The 15,881-nt window shown below is 48.2% G+C and overlaps 1 protein-coding gene across 1 annotated transcript in view; it reads right to left on the bottom strand.

Annotated features, from left to right (window-relative positions):
* INPP1 (inositol polyphosphate-1-phosphatase) overlaps positions 1 to 14,729 on the bottom strand; it is a 306,706-nt gene extending 291,977 nt beyond the window's left edge. Inside the window, exon 1 of the mRNA XM_069615667.1 lies at positions 14,597 to 14,729. The gene's annotated coding sequence lies outside the window, so the exon portion shown is untranslated. The remainder of the gene's footprint in view (positions 1 to 14,596) is intronic.
* Between the last annotated feature and the right edge of the window lie 1,152 nt (positions 14,730 to 15,881).

Here is a 15,881-nt window from a genome sequence, read left to right as displayed (position 1 = left end):
GCTTCTACATGTTGTGGCTATGTGTCCTATTCTCCTGCAATTCCAACATTGTTGCGTTTGTCCGCCATTAAATCCTCCTCCTCCCAAAGAGTTCTGAAATCCACCTTGCCCTCCACCTAGGTCCATTCCCTCTTCCTCTTGGCCAGAAATTGTACCCACCCTGAACTGTGGGATACACTACGTTATTTTCCTGCGCTGGTCACATCTCCTGTGATACCACACCTTCAGCACTCGTCAATACCGCTCCCTCTATGGCTAGTTTTGATATAATTTTCTAAACTAAATGTGCCTTTTCCTGCTTTCAGCTTTCTTCTTATTCTTCTCCTGTAACAATCGGCAGTGATGCACAATCGTCAATTTTATTTCTGGCCATGGTTTCGCTTCCATTCCCACCTTTTTCTTCATTTGTAGTTGAACTGGCTCGGGCAGTCCCTGACACAAAATGTGGTAAAGTAATGCCACAGTTCTCTCATTTCAAGGTGCCATCTCTCTTGAATATCTTGAATGAAGGCAACAGGATCTTCATCCTGCCCCATTTTCCTACTCATAATCGCACCCATAACTGATGTATCGGGATATTGTACTCTGAGTGCCCGCCATCCATCTGTTCTGTAATTATTAAATGTCGCTCCATCATGTGTCGTGTTTTGTGCAGTCACACCTGGATATCCTGCTGACTTCCAAATGCCGTCAGCTCTCTCACCTAGAATAGATGCCAGCAGGCCTTTTTTACTTCACCTATAGCTAACGCCATTCATGATGTCATTCTCTCTAGCTAACCATTTTTCCTGCACCGGAAGTTAACTCTGTAATTTACATTTTAAATTGTCTTCATCCTGCTCAAACTGCTTGTATCTCTTGATTCCAACTCTCCAGCTGTTATCATTCTACTTGATTCCCTCCTCTGCATTTGATACGGTCAACCACTCCATCCTCATAAAATGGCTTCAAGATACTCTAGGTATCTCGGAGTGGGCACTGGACTGGATGACCTCCTTTCTCAATGACCGTCCATCCCAGGTTATTCTGGGCGCTTTCTCCTCCTCCACCTCTATCTCCGACTGTGGTGTCCCCCGGTGCTCCAACCTTTCTCCCTAACTCTTTAACACCTATCGTGCTCTGCTTGCACACCTCATTTCCACCTTCTCCCCAAACGTCCAGTATTACGCAGATGACACACAACTCTTCTTCAAACCTCCCTCTGACCCTCTCCTTACTTCCTCCATCATTCCTGACTGCCTAACTGCCATCCAGTCCCGGTGTACTTCCAAAGATCTCTGCCTCAACGCCAGCAAGACTGAGATCCTTCCTGTTGGGACTCCTGCTCCCACTTTCTTCCGCTCACTCTGGCTATCTTCTATGGGATCTTCCCCATCTCCTTCAGCTGAAGCCAGAAACCTTGGAGTCATCTTCAACTCCTGTCTCTCCTTACTCCCTCACATTCAGGACCTTACCAAGAAGTCCCACTTTCAACTCCACCTCCTGAAAGGAATTGTCCCTTTCCTCACTTTCCTCCAGAAGCTCAATGTCTCTATGAGCTCTGGTTCTGTCTAGGCAGACTACTGCAATAGCGTTTTCCTTAATCTACCCTCTGCTTCTCTACGACCCCTCCAGCTAATCCAGAATAGGGCTGTGAGACTTATACTTGGTCTCAAGCCGCATTTCTCCAGACCTAAAAACTCTCCAGTGACTCCTGCTTGCTGCAAGGATCAAATTCAAATCCCTCGGCATCATCCACAAGGCTGTCTGGGGGCGGGGACCACGCTATCTACAACTTGCTCTCACTAAATGCTCTCCCTCCAGATCTTTGCGTTCCTCTAGCACCAACCCTCTGTTTGTCAAGCGCTTCGCTAAACAGTGAGCTGGTGGCCTATCTCTTTCCTCAGCAGGCTCCCTCCTATGGAACAGCCTCCCCTTCCTCTTAGTCTTGAGCAGGATCTCCTCAAATTCCGGAAGCTCCTCAAGGCTTTCCTTTTCAGCTCCTCCTTCCCTTCCTCCCTCCTCTGCTAAAGCCCAGAGTTGCCTTTGATTGGTCACCAGGGCCCTTATGTGTTATCCTGGGTCCTGGCCTCCAACAACCAATTGCCTACAGCCTCTGCCCCTCCCAGCGCTTATGGTATGGTATTGTTTATTTGTAAAGCACCTATACACAAAGTAAGTGTTTCAAAGCGCTCAAGGAGGAAGGGGACAAGGGGAAAAAAACAACAGTCATTCAAAGCCCTTGAATTTCTGAACAACACAAGTCTGCACAGGCAGAGTGAGTTCATGGAACAAGTGCATATAATACAATTAACAGTGTAGACGACAGCAAATAGGTCTGACAACGACTGTGCAGTTTTTCCAAGTGCATTGAGGCGCCATCATGCAAGGAGGGGAGACAAGGAAAAAACAGATAGACGATCTTCAAGGCATGGTGTATTCAGATCAAGCAAGTGCGCAGACAGGTGCAGGAGAGGTGGAGGGGTTGGGGGGACCAAGTGCGCCCAGTCAGTCAGAAGCTGCAGTAAGTGCTGAGAGATGCCACACTCAAGGGTCATTTACCAAGTGTAGTAACGATGAGGCAAGTGCAGGCCTGGAGACAACTGCTGGGTGCCAGGGACCTGTGAGACTCTGAGGTACACCAGGAGGCCAGTCAGAAGGCTGTGTGGAAAAGGAGGCAGAGAGGGATAGGGCGGAGAGAAAGGTTAGCAGGTTAGAGGGAGAGAGAAGGAAGAGGAGAAGAGGAATGTCTTAAGGAGTTTCTGGAACTTCAGGAGATCAGGCTCAAGACAGAGTGCGGCAGGGAGGCTATTCCAGAGAGAGGCCCCTGTAGAGGATAAAGATCTCCTTCCAAATCTCTGCTTGGAGAACCGGCTCACACGCAGAAGGTCGGAGGTAGATGAGCAGAGGGCTCGGGAAGGACACTATTTAGGTAGGCATTGTTGCAGATAGGTAGATCCCAGGTCCCAGAAAGCCTTGTGGACAATGCACAGGGTCTTGAACTTGATACTTGCAGCCACGGGGAGCCAATGGAGGGATTTCAGCACCGTAGAGATGCAGTCCCTGAGCTTGAGGCAAAGGATAATTCTTGCGGTCGTGTTCTGGATGAGTTGCAGAGGGTGCAGAGCAGATGCAGGGAGGTTGAGAAAGAGGCTGTTGAAGTAGTCCAGCCTTGAGAGAACCAGGGTGCTGGAGACAGTGAGCCGCTGGGGGAAGTTGAGAAAAGGAAGAGTACCTCTGAGGAGGTGTACCTGGTAGATGGACTTTTTAGAGATGTCCGAAATGTGAGTGGAGAAGGAGAGATTGGAGTTGAAGATGACCCCAATGTTTTTTGCCTCGCAGGTGGGTGCAGGCGCAGGGAGGCCGGCCAGAGTGAGAGTGGGAAAGCGGGAGCATGAGTCCCAATGCTAACGATTGCAGTCTCACTGGAGTTCAGGCAGAGGTTGTTTGCAGCACACCATGACTGCTAAACAACACTCACAGGTGCCAGTTCCTCCTGGTTTTGAACCTATCCTCTCATCCTATCCTCAATTACCCCCTCACCTCCCTCTCTTGCAGAACCACGTGAGCGCCTGGAGACTGCCCGTGGGTGGTAAAGGTGTGCGTTATAAATCAACATAACATAACATAACATAACCTAACATAACTGTAAGGAAGGCATGGTATCAAACAGTGAAGACAGAGACAAGTAATCAGTGTTCAAGGGTGTTTATTGAACTTCAATGGGTTGGTTGAACACCAATCTAAACCTAATCTAAGAATGGAAGCAAGCTACGACCATCAAAGTAAAAATAACACAGTTCTAGTGGTGTCTCTGTCAACATAAAAGGGCCTATACTAATAAAACTATTGCCAATCCTTACTTCTAAATACAAATGGGGTGGGACAATAATGCAAAAGAAAAGTGTTCAAGAAATAATATATCAGGATAGTAGAGCAGTTGGCTCTCATTCCCCATGTTTTCAGGACGGGACAAGGCGGCACACTTGAGCTTCGCACATACTCTGGCTTCTTGGCCATGAGGAACCAGTTCAAAACATAGGCATCAGGGCCTTCCGCCAAATCTCTCTCCAATGACAGTCTCTTATTGCAGAGGGCCTGATGTAAAAAACAAACACAAAGTTCCTTTCTCTTTATCAGGGTTTTCATGTTCACAAGTTTGCAACCGGTCTCACTTGTTTGGACTCAGAGCACGGATCTCCCTCCTTCAGGCACAGATCCCTTTAACACAATGTTCATAATTGGTCTCACTCATTTGTGCTCGGATCCCCTTGATGTGGATCGCCCTTGTTCGGGCCCAGATACTCTTGATATCTAAATCAAAGACTTTCGATTGTGTGATGGGTTTTGCTTAAACCGTCACAGGACCACTTCGATTCACTTCACACAATTGCTCTCATCAATCTTCTAATTTCGTTTCTCTTGGTGGGATACCTTGCAGAGACCTTCGATTGAGCACATTAATGGTGCCGGACCACTCTGTCAATGGTAATGTATATTTCCTTCTCAAGTTCAAACATTCATAAGCAGTTTAGTTTTACTCTTCCATCACACGCATTTAACAATGTTCGTTGCAGCGGTCGTTATACGATGTTGCTGCTTGCAACCTTGACTTCAACCAAGACCGGTCTTGCATCGGTCTCCCCAACTCACCGGCTGTGTTGATCTTTCTGGCGTTTCTCTGTTCTTGGAGCTAATGGAAGTCAGGTGTGAGTGATTGTCAGTAATTGCTTGACCACAGTAGTGGGACATGTCAGATACACTGCTCGGGTGTGAGTTTGTTTTCTACCAGAGCAGGCTGTCCATGTGAAAGTGTTGGAAAAGGGAAAGGGGGTTATGGTTCCCACGTATCCTACCTGCTAGGATGGGGTAAAGGTGTTGCAGGAGGTGATGCTGCGTCTCGCCATCCTGCATCCCACTCCCATTCCCCGAAGACCCCTTACTGTGGTGATCCTCCCGCATTGGTCCATCCCCAGGGTCTGAATCCAAAAGCAATGACTGTGCCCTGGCCACCTGAGAGAGTGATCTGCGGGGACTAGTGGGTGAGACACCTTCTGGTTTCTCAGATAACACTATCCATGTTTCCCAAATCTGGGTGTTACTGTTGTACCCCCATTTAGGCATTTCTCCCTCTATCCAGGTATCCAAAATCTAGGTGTTACAGCTTTTACTGTCTAATGTTTTACCCTAATCTTTTAGGCGTTTCTCCCTCTGTCAAGATATTTACTATGTGCCCCCTTTTTAGGCATTTCTCCCTCCATCAAGATATCCCAAATCTAGGTCTTACTGATTTTTCTGCTGTGCCCTCTCTTTAGACATCTATCCCTCCGTCCATGTATCCCAGGACTGGGGGAGTCTGCATCTACTGTTGGGCCCCAGGTGGACGTGCCTCCCTCTATGCAGGTGTCTCTAATCTAGGTGTTTCTTATTCTACACTTACTGGCCATACCCACCACCCCCTATTCCCACACCTGACCCCAACTGCACTGTCCATACATGTTTGAACTCCCAATTAAGGATGCATCCTACCCACATTATAGACACAATCCCACACACTACCCAAATCAGAGCTGCACGCTGGCGCTTCAGTATGTTTAACGAGAACCACCACACCCTAACCTAACCCTCTCCTACGCACAGTCCAACCTCCCAACTCTCTGCCTCGTCTCACAGGACCCCATCACCCTCCAAAACTCCAATCCCCTCATCCAACAGTGATCAATGCCCATTTGCCCCCTGCTACATCCTCCACGTAGATCTCGCTGCGCACGATGGAGATCGGGAGTTGAAAATATTGACCCCTTCAGCATACTGCACCGCCCAGCGACCCAGGTAAGCCAACCTTCCTACTCCATCCCCCCCGCTACCCATTCACCAGCGCTTTCACCTGGCACCTTGCATGAACAACATAGCACCCCCACCTCCAACTCACACTTCCCTTCTATTTGCTGAGCAAGAGCAGCCCTGGCCAAAACCGCAAACCCCACAGCCACCCACTCTGACCCACACCCCACGAGCCACACGAATTTCAAAGAAAGACACACAGCTAGGCCACCTCAGGCCCCACTTAGCATCACCCGTGCTCCAACCCAGATGCCAATCCATGCCACATTGCTACAGGGCCCAAGCCTCCCCGCCGGCACCCGCCACACTCCCTCCTCCGACCACCCCTTTCCCCCATCCCACCATGACCAACCCCATCCCCCATGCCATGCACCAGCCACCTACCCCTCCTTCACTTCCCCTCCTCCTACAATCCCACCTGTCCAGCACTTGCAAACAAACCCCAACAAATCTCTTGCATCCTCATCAACGCCAGGTCAGTCTCTAAAAATAAATGTAACATCTTTTACTTTATCTCAGACGAAAACCCAGGCATCCTTTTCATCACAGAGACCTGGTTTGCTGACAATTTATGAGCCCATTGCGCACAACGCCTTCCCACCTGGCTTCAACCTTGTTGTTCGGAACAAATCGAGAAGGGGTCGGGGACTTGTGATAATAGACAAATGCCAATTTCCACTACTTATTAAGGACACGTCAGCTACCACCACAGACTATGAATCCCTTCTTGTAAAACTCCAACTCTCACAGCTTCTTACTCATTTACAGACCCCGTGCTACAACAAAATCTTTTCAGACACACTCTGCAAAGCTCTTATTTATTTTTTGTTTGCTTGTTAGGCGCTTATACAGGAAATACAATTTCAAAGTGCCCACAGGGCAGCAGGGAGGGGACATGAGGTAGCAGTACAATTAAATACAAAAAATACAATTAAATACAAGAAACACAGGGCGAAGAGACGGCCGAACCCACTTTGCCTTGTGAGTATTCAGAACGTGCAAGTGCAGGAAGGAAGAGGGCAGTGGGGTAGGTGCTGAGATGTCCGTGCTCGAGGGTGAGCCACAGATGAAGTGCACGGTATAGTAAGTGCTATGCGCCAGGAGCCACGTTGGGTGGAAAGTGCGAATCTCCAGTGCGGAAGGTGAGCTGAGGCAAGTGCTGAAGGAAGACAGATGCCTGGGAGATTGGATTTGAACCGTCAGGGGTCCAGTGGATGCATAAGGGTCCAAGACACCAATCACAGCAACTGTATGATTAGCAGGAGAAGGAGGAAGGGAAGGAGGAGAGTCTTGAGGTGTTTTTGGAACTTCAGAAGGTCCTGCTCAAGATGCAGCGGGAGTGGGAGGCTGTTCTAGAGGAAGGAACCAGCTGAGGAAAGCAAGCGGCCTCCTGCTCTCTGTTTAGCTAAACGCTTTACACATAGAGAGTTGGTGCCAGAGGAGCATAGAGGTCTAGAAAGAGAGTATTTGGTAAAAGCCAGTTGCAGATAGAGTGGTCCCCGTCCCCAGACAGCCTTGTGGATGATGCAAAAGGATTTGAATTTGATCTGTGCAGCAACCGGGAGCCAGTGGAGGCCTTTTCGGACAACTAACTTCAACCTACATCCAACACTTACCATCCTAGGTGATTTCAACATCTGGTGGGACTCCCCTTCAAACCCTATGACCCGATCTCTCACAGACAACCTAGAAGCCTGCTTTCAGGAACTGCAACCACATGGACTATGAAAACCTCTGTCCCGAAGCACCAGTCAGAGAGATACAATAAACTCGCTGACCGGTTATTAGGGCCACAGGTAGGTGAGAGTAGGAACCCTGGAACCCGGACCGCTGCAAAGAAAAACAGTGATTAACTACTAATAGTGTATTGCAACAAAAGTATACCACAACTAGAGAAAGAACAACTACCTAAAAGAGGGTGGTGATGTGCTGTGAAAGATGTTCTGTCTCTACACCTAGGGGTATGTTGAGCGAAAACTAGCGAAGTAGGGCACTGAGAAGTGGATCCAGCAGCAGCAGATCTATGTCGGCACGTAGCGCAAAAGGTTCTGTTATCCTGAGGGACACAAGAAGGCTGCCAGAAAACGTAAGTGGAAAGGAGCCGTAGCAGGTCCCTGCAGAGAGAGACAGAGGCTCCTTACAATGACAGCTGCAATGATGGCTAGACTGAGCAATCCAGAAAACAGTCTGAGTTCAAATATCCTTGCGGGTCTACAACAAAGCCAAACGTAATCCAAGCGCAGTCCAGGAAACAAAGCAAAGTTGTAAGCAGCGTCGGGTGAACAATTCCAAAAAAACGTGAGGCAGAAGCAATCTGAGGACGAAGCAGAAGTCCAGAAACCAGAATACAGATCCAAGGTAACAAGGTCGAGGAGCCGCGTAGCAACTGTTGAGAACAGCTGATAAGTAAAGTTGCAAGTGAGGGACTTCCTTATGTACGTCCCGCTCCAGACACGTGATCGGGAAGTGTGTGGTCACGTGATTGGTTACGCGTTACGCGGTGGTTGTTTGTGCCTTGTCCCCCTGGTAACCACATTCTCCATTGTGGCCAGAGGCACCATGGGCGCCGAATACGGTGTGAAAACAGGCCGTCTGAAAAGGATGAAACAGAACACCTGACAGCAATATGCCGCCGCTGGGTGCATGCAGGAGAATTCAAGGTAGAGGGGTTACCTGGAGTAACTGGATGTAGGGGAGGAGCTATGCTAGAGGGACGTGATGTGAAAGGCGTGACACCTTCAACCTGTCACAACACATCACCACCCCTACCCACACTGGAGGCCACAGACTTGACGCGCTCTTAAGCACGACAAACAACATATCCACACTGCTTCCACGTCCCCTAACATGAACAGATCACTTAGCAATCGTCTTCTCTATAACACTCACACCCGCAGCCTGCACCCAAGGCCACATCTGACCACCACCAACCTCCACACTTCTCACTACATTCTGGAACAAAGTAATTATCACACCTAGTCTGGTCAACTCCCTCACTCCCAGCACTCTGCCTCCATGGAGGACAACCCTACATCAAACTATTTGACCTTTGACTCTCAAATGCCCTCACACCCCTTACCTCAACAAAACGGCCCTCTCAGAGATCAGGCCCCACACCAAGGTGATATACCACCAACCTCAAATTGTTAAAAACCCTCAAGCACTATCTGGAATGGACCTGGAGAACCAACCCAACCGCCCAGAACAAAACTAGACTAACAAGGGCATACATACTGGAAATCATAAAACCAAGAAAGCATTCTATGGGAACAGAACGTTAAACTCTAGCAAACCGAGCAAGGAACTGCATAGAGTCATTTTTTAATTCAATTCTACGAGCTGCTCTACCCACCTTCCACCCAACTCCCAATCCCTATGCGATTCCTTAGCAGAACACTTCCAAAACGCCGCTATCAACAGACGCTCCGCCATCAACTCTAAATTTGAAATAATGCCCCGCCCATTACCCATCCACAGCCCGTCCCCCGTCCAAAACCCCTCCCGATACAAACCTTTGCCTCCTTCTCTCCAATCTCACACCAAGAATTCCTCTTGCTTCTAGCACAAAGCCGGCCATCAGATTCCCATCCTAGCCTTTATCTGCGTAGGCAGTATCACACGCTCAATCCTCAACCATTCACTAACATCAGGAATCTTTGTGGAAACCTTAAAAACCTCCTACCTGCTCAAAAAAATCTACGCTCGACCCACTCATCCCCTAGAACTACTGGCCCATCTCCAGCACCCGCTTCATGGCCAAATTCATGGACCGCACATCATACAAGCAGCTCGGCCATTTCACTAAACCTCCTGGACCCTGCCCAATCTGGCTTCAGACCGCTCTGAGGAACGGAGTCCTCCCTAGTTTCCATCGGGCACGACTGAAAAAGAACAGCGGACGCAGAGGTTTGCGCTGTACGCATTCTCCTTGACCTCTTTGCTGCCTCCGATTCCATCAACGACACTGCCCTCACTTGGATCTTCTCTTTCATCTGTAATTGCTCACAAATCATGCTCCTCCACTCTTTCACCTCTACTGCATGACCAGTACCAAAAGGGGTCCCACAAGGAGAATCCCTATCTCCCCTCCACTTCAACATCTATCTGAACCCACTCCCCACACTCATCCGCTCCCACAATCTCACCTACTACAAATATGAAGACGACACCCAGATCATCCTTAAAATCCCAAAATCATCAGGCCCTCAACCGTCCAGATCTGTCCTCATACCTATCGGATATTGACTACTGGATGACGACCAAACACCTCATCCTCAATACTGGGAAGACGGAAATCCTAGTCTGCAGTAAAACAGCACTTCTTCTCGAACCTATTCCCTGGCCTCAATCCTTAGGCCCCTCGGTCCCCCGTCCCCTGGCAACCTCCACCTTGTGAAAAACTTGTATGCACACTAGACATGGATGTATCCCGTTCCCAACACATCAACTTTTTATCCAGAACCTGTTTCTTCCATCTACGCATCCTCAGGCATATCTTCCCGTACCTCACCTATCCTCACCGTTTCTCTGCCATCATCTCGATCATCCTCTCCCGCCTAGACTATGCAAACTGCCTTTACCTAGGCGCACCAGCGTTTCAGCTGAGGAAACTGCAAAGAATCCAAAATGTTGCTGCCGCCTGCTCATTAACCTCCCTCCGAGAGAATACATCAGCCCTTCACTAAGAGTCCTCCATTGGCTCCCTATTGGTCGATGCACTACCTTCAAAGCCATGTGCATCACTCACTGTGCCATCCACTACACCGGCCCGGAATTCCTCCAAGACAAAATCACTCGCTACCACCTCTCAAGGACACTCAGATCTGGCACAGCATCTCTCCATGTGGTCCCACACTACAACTCCACCAGACTGGGTGGATCCTCCTTCTCTGTCCAAGCACCACTCATCTGGAACTCTCTGCCCCGGCACATCCGCAACATTGACAATCACTTGGCATTCAGAAAGTCCCTCAAAATCTGGCTCTTCCCTTCCTCCTCTTGAAACCCTCTTTTACTCTATACTGTTGATACCTGCACAGAAACACTGGCCCAAACCCAACAACATACCTATCCACCCAAAACCTCCACAAACGCTGGCAGCGTTCATAGCAGCAAACTACAAATGTTCACCCCTCCCCAACCCGCTCTCTGACAGACGATCGTACATCACTCCGCTGTCCCTCCAGGCCCCTCAGCCACTGCTCAGACTTTCATTACTAGTGATACCACAACTGGCGAGACTAGCCAATCGCTTTTGACCCAGAAAAATAACATTGAAGATGAACTCCATCCGAGTTTAAGGTATGTATACCCATGGCCACCCATACATACAGTCTAGAATGCAGCTATGGATATGCAATTCCAGTCTAGCAGCTCGCATAGCCGTCCACACTGAAACCCTGACGTACCTCAATACCTCTGCCACCAGTATACAGCGACAACATATGACAAATTTCGGTTTAGCTGGGCACACATCGAATCTCTGGTACTAGCACTCTATCCTAAACCACCAACAGCACACACCCACATTCCTCATCTGTAGGCTGCTTAGCCTAACCTGGCAAAATGCACACACGCATCTTTAAATTAACTCTTAGAATCTCCCACACATGGACTACGGTCACCAAGGGCGTTCCAACCACAAAGCGCTTTGAGGCCATACAAATGGGGAAAGGGTGCTATATTAATGACTAATACAATACAATACAATACAATAAACCACCTTGCGGTGTCTGTCGCTTGCGCAATGGCCTTTTTCTGTTCCAATTCTAAAATCTCTTTGTCTAGCAATTCCTCTTCTTCTTTGTTGAAAACGATATGCGTTGGTCATGCTTTCTGAACTGGTTCTTGGAAGAAATCTAGGTGGAAACTCTGTACTGTCTCTACTACCCAGGCATCTCCGGGTAATTGTTTAAATGTTTCTATACGCTGCACCGTCCTCCCCCTACTTCTGGGATTACAGACCCTGTCTGCAGAACTCGAGAGTCCCCCTGTCAAGTTCACCTCTGTTCACCTGCTGAGCTCTGTTGCTGGCTCGCCAACCTCTTCCTCTGCCTCTTCCCCGAGGCTGCAAGAAGGGGTTTGGCTTATGGCTTATGCTTTTCCTGATCTCTCCAGCTGTTCCTATTGCTGTAGTTGGACCTGTAGGTTGGGAAACGGCTGGCTGAGAGGCCCCTACCTCTGCCAGCCCTCCTAAACACCTTTCTTCCGAATACTCTTTATAATGAGGCTTGGGCCTTGTGTTTGCAAATTTCGCCATCTCCTTAATAAAGGAGTCACTAAAAGAGATTCCATTTTGCGGCCGTTTTGCCTCGGATGTTGCCAATTCCCCCATCTTGGGGTCTATTTTGACTAATGTGCTTAATGCACTGTTCACATTTCCCAGGAGGTATTTCGCTCTTTGGTCCCAACCAGCTAGTATCTCAGGATCAGTCTTCTGATCTGGTTGTCTAGCCTCTTCTGCCATTTGCCAAATCTTAGTTATCAGTTCCAGGATGTTTAGAACTTTATCTTGATATGACCTCCACGATCTGTCAATGCCCTTTTTCATGTCCTTCCTGTATCGTCCCATGAAACAGAGCATCTTCTCATGAACCTCTGGCATGCCCGCCACCCCGCCAGGGACATTAAGTCTCTGGCATTCTGCCCCGAGTTTATTTCTGGCTTCTCTGGCTAGCGGATTCCGTAGCCTTTTCTTTATATATGTTGCTATCTTACTGAGAGGTTCCCATTCCAAAGACCTAGGGTGTATTAGGGATCCCGGGTCGAATAAATCACTGTTCTTCCTCCTTTGCTGTTCTCTTTCTTTTCTTGAAAGTTGTTTGGCTCAGGGATGACCTCTCTCTCTCCTCTGTACTCTCTTCAGGTGATTCATCCAAATCCCCTGCTACCTGTTTGTCTGAACTGGACATGTCATCTGTCACGCTCACCTGGTCTCCACGGGGGCGTAGTGTCGGCACTGGCGTTGCGCGGTTTAAATGAAGATGCGAGCCCGTGTCTTCCCTTCGTTCTCACCTCAGGAGGCGTTTGCCTGCAAAGTCGAAACAAGATATTAGCCAACTGAATGGAGCTGGTTTTGGCTTAACCTCCTTCCGATTTCCCTCTCTTCCTCCTGTTCACCTTGGGTTTCTTAAAAGTGAGCACTCCGTCCTGCACGCGCTGGCAGGGGCGCGGTTTGTACAGTCTTTCCAAAGATCAAGTTACTTCACTGATCCAATGGAGGTTGCTGATTTGGAAGAACTGGAGTAAGCAGGTAAGTCTCTATCCCAATAGCTTCTTGGGATAGCTGCATTAAGTCTTTCTCGCTCAAGTTTAACTAATGTTCGTTCTTTTCTTTCAGGCGCGGTGTTGAGCGGTTTTCGGATAATGGACTGACTCTCCTTACAATGATGAGCAGGATTCCTGCAGGTGAGTATAGCCCTGTGCGGGGCGCGCTAAATATTCTTTTGAATAGCTTTCCTTTGCTGTGCGTGACTAACCTGCTGTGTCTTTTCAGTTCAGCAGGTGCGGCGCAATTCCAGGAAGAAGATGGAAGAACCGCTCGATGGAGTTCCTGGATGATGTTGAGGTGCGGCGCAATTCAGGATGATGGGAGAACCGCTCGATGGAGTTCCTGGAGGATGCAGACCCCAGGTGACTGTAGCTACCAGCATGGGTACCTTCTTTTCTGCTTCTTCTGCAGATGCAGCGGTCCGTGAATAACAGAAGGCGAGGCCGGGATGTTAGATTGCAGTTAAGGCCTTCGACGCTTTAAGAACTCCTGTTCTCCTCTTTTCACAGGTGTTGATGGATGGGAAACTCTGGACGGGCGTGGCAGAAGAGGTGCAAGAGCCGAACAGACACGGTGAGCGTTACGCTGCAGGAGTGCAGAATAACGCGAAGCGTGTTCTGTTTGCAGGGTGCGGTTTAAATAGCCTTGCAAGTATTTCCAGGCAAATAATCCTCTTAACCGTATCCTGCCTCTTCAGGTAAAGTAGTCCCAAGCCACACCATGCACTGAAAGGCTCTGCCTCCCTAAACTGAGAATATAGTCCCATGAAGTCAACACCTACTATGAGCCTGGCGCCAGCGGTGCCAGGACTGAGCCCAGGAGAGTCTATTTGGGGCTTGATAAGACCTTAAGGATGCCAGTGTCAGGGATGGGCTCACCAGTTTCAGGGGTTTGGGAGCATGCACCCTGACATCATCATCATGATACCGGCCCTTACTCTCCCAAAAAATCACTTTTCTAGAGCCACCTTTCTTGCTGCATGGCGAGCCCAGGGGGTGGGGAGGTTCTCTCGAGAGAATGCTAGCAAATCATCCACCAAGCTCCTACCTTGTGAGATTGGCCCGAACCTGCACATAATACTCTCTGCACTGCTTTTTCCATGCTAGGTTCTACCCTTTTACAGCTTGTGTGGGGTTCACTGTACTCCTCACTGGAGCTGTGCATTTTGCTATTGCTGGTGGGTTTCTGCAGGTGTCTGGAGTATTCCGTCTGAATACCATTGGACAGCAGACTCTCGAGTTCCATAGTTAGCAGCATGCGATCCATTGCGTGCAGGCGTCATGGAATCTTTATGGCAATTTGAAGGACAACGCTATTAACAACGGGAGCCTGGTGGGGCTTGCATCTATTGTAACTTGCTCCACATATTGTACAATACATATTCCCAATCCTTATTATTAAACGCCCAGTTAATCAGCATAAGTCTCCTGACTTCATTAATATGCATATCCTCACACTTCAAGTGGCGATGAGGATTTCTGAGCCCCACCGCCCCGTACGTACCTTGTATTTGTTGCTGTTTTCCCCTGCCTTCAGCCGCTCCGCCCACCCGGCCTTGCAGCAGCCACCGCAAACGAGGATCGCCAAGAATCGTCTTGCAGCACGGTGATCCTTCCTCAAGCCTCGCTTAGTTCGGCAAGACTCGCACATGCGCAATTGGAGCCTTTGCTCCGCTTCCGTATACATGTGCAATTAATTAAAGGGGAAGCACACAACACAGGCTCACGCATGCGCAGACAACTCAAGAAAACAAAAATAAACTGACCTTGTGAACGCATGCCCATTATACTAAGCAAGCTGTGAAAGCAAGCATGTAACACAACATGTACCAAAATATTATAAGCATATACTACACTTTACTGGAAGTATCCAATACAAATATGGAATACAGTATGCAGATGCATAATAGAATATGTGTGTGGTGATTAAAGGAGCAAAACAAATAACTAATATACCACATACCTACACAAATAATTAAATAATCTTCTGTCAATTGAACCTTGCAACGCGCAAATTTGAGTCTGCACGCATAGGTGACTATTTGATAATATACAGACAGAGGAGCATATACTTGAATATATATTCATACAGTTTATAGTTCTGAATATCCGCGACAACATGTCTTTCAACAGTGTCCCTCCACCTATGTTTTTCTTACCTGAAGTGGGTGAACCTGAAACTCCATGGAAAAGATGGATTAAATCATTCGAACATTATGCAGGTATTGTATGTGGTCAAAATTGTAGTGTGGAAAGGAGGAAATCATTGTTGTTACATTGCTTGGGTCCAGCCGGTCAAGAAAAGTTTGAAGATCTACAGGATTTACCTGCTGCTGAAGATATTGTCTTGGATGAATATGAATGCACTGTTAAGAAGATAAGCAAACATTACGAAAAGAAACTCAGCACTATACTGGAGAGATATACATTTGGGAAGAGAGTGCAAGAGGAAGGATAAAGTGTTGAACAATATATAACTGGTTTGAGAAAGTTGTTTTTGTTGTTTTTTTTTAAATATATTTTATGGATTGTTACAACAAACAAAACATAACCAACACACCCGACATTTCCGGTTACAAGCTTCTTAGCATACATTTACATATTATTTATTACTGTCTTCCCTCTGCCCCCACTTTTAACTCAAGCTTCCACCTCAGTTCCTCGGATTTCCCTTCTCTTGGGGTTAATCCCCCGCGCCGTTCTCGGACGTGTCATATTCACTGGATTCAGCATGGGAGGATCCCAACAATGTGGCTACCATTTGTCTCCATGCTATCAGAGGTCCCACT

This window comes from Ambystoma mexicanum, chromosome 9 (genome assembly GCF_040938575.1).
Source record: "Ambystoma mexicanum isolate Mex_15411 chromosome 9, UKY_AmexF1_1, whole genome shotgun sequence".
Lineage (NCBI taxonomy): Eukaryota > Metazoa > Chordata > Amphibia > Caudata > Ambystomatidae > Ambystoma > Ambystoma mexicanum.
This window is presented reverse-complemented; position numbering and strand designations above follow the sequence as displayed.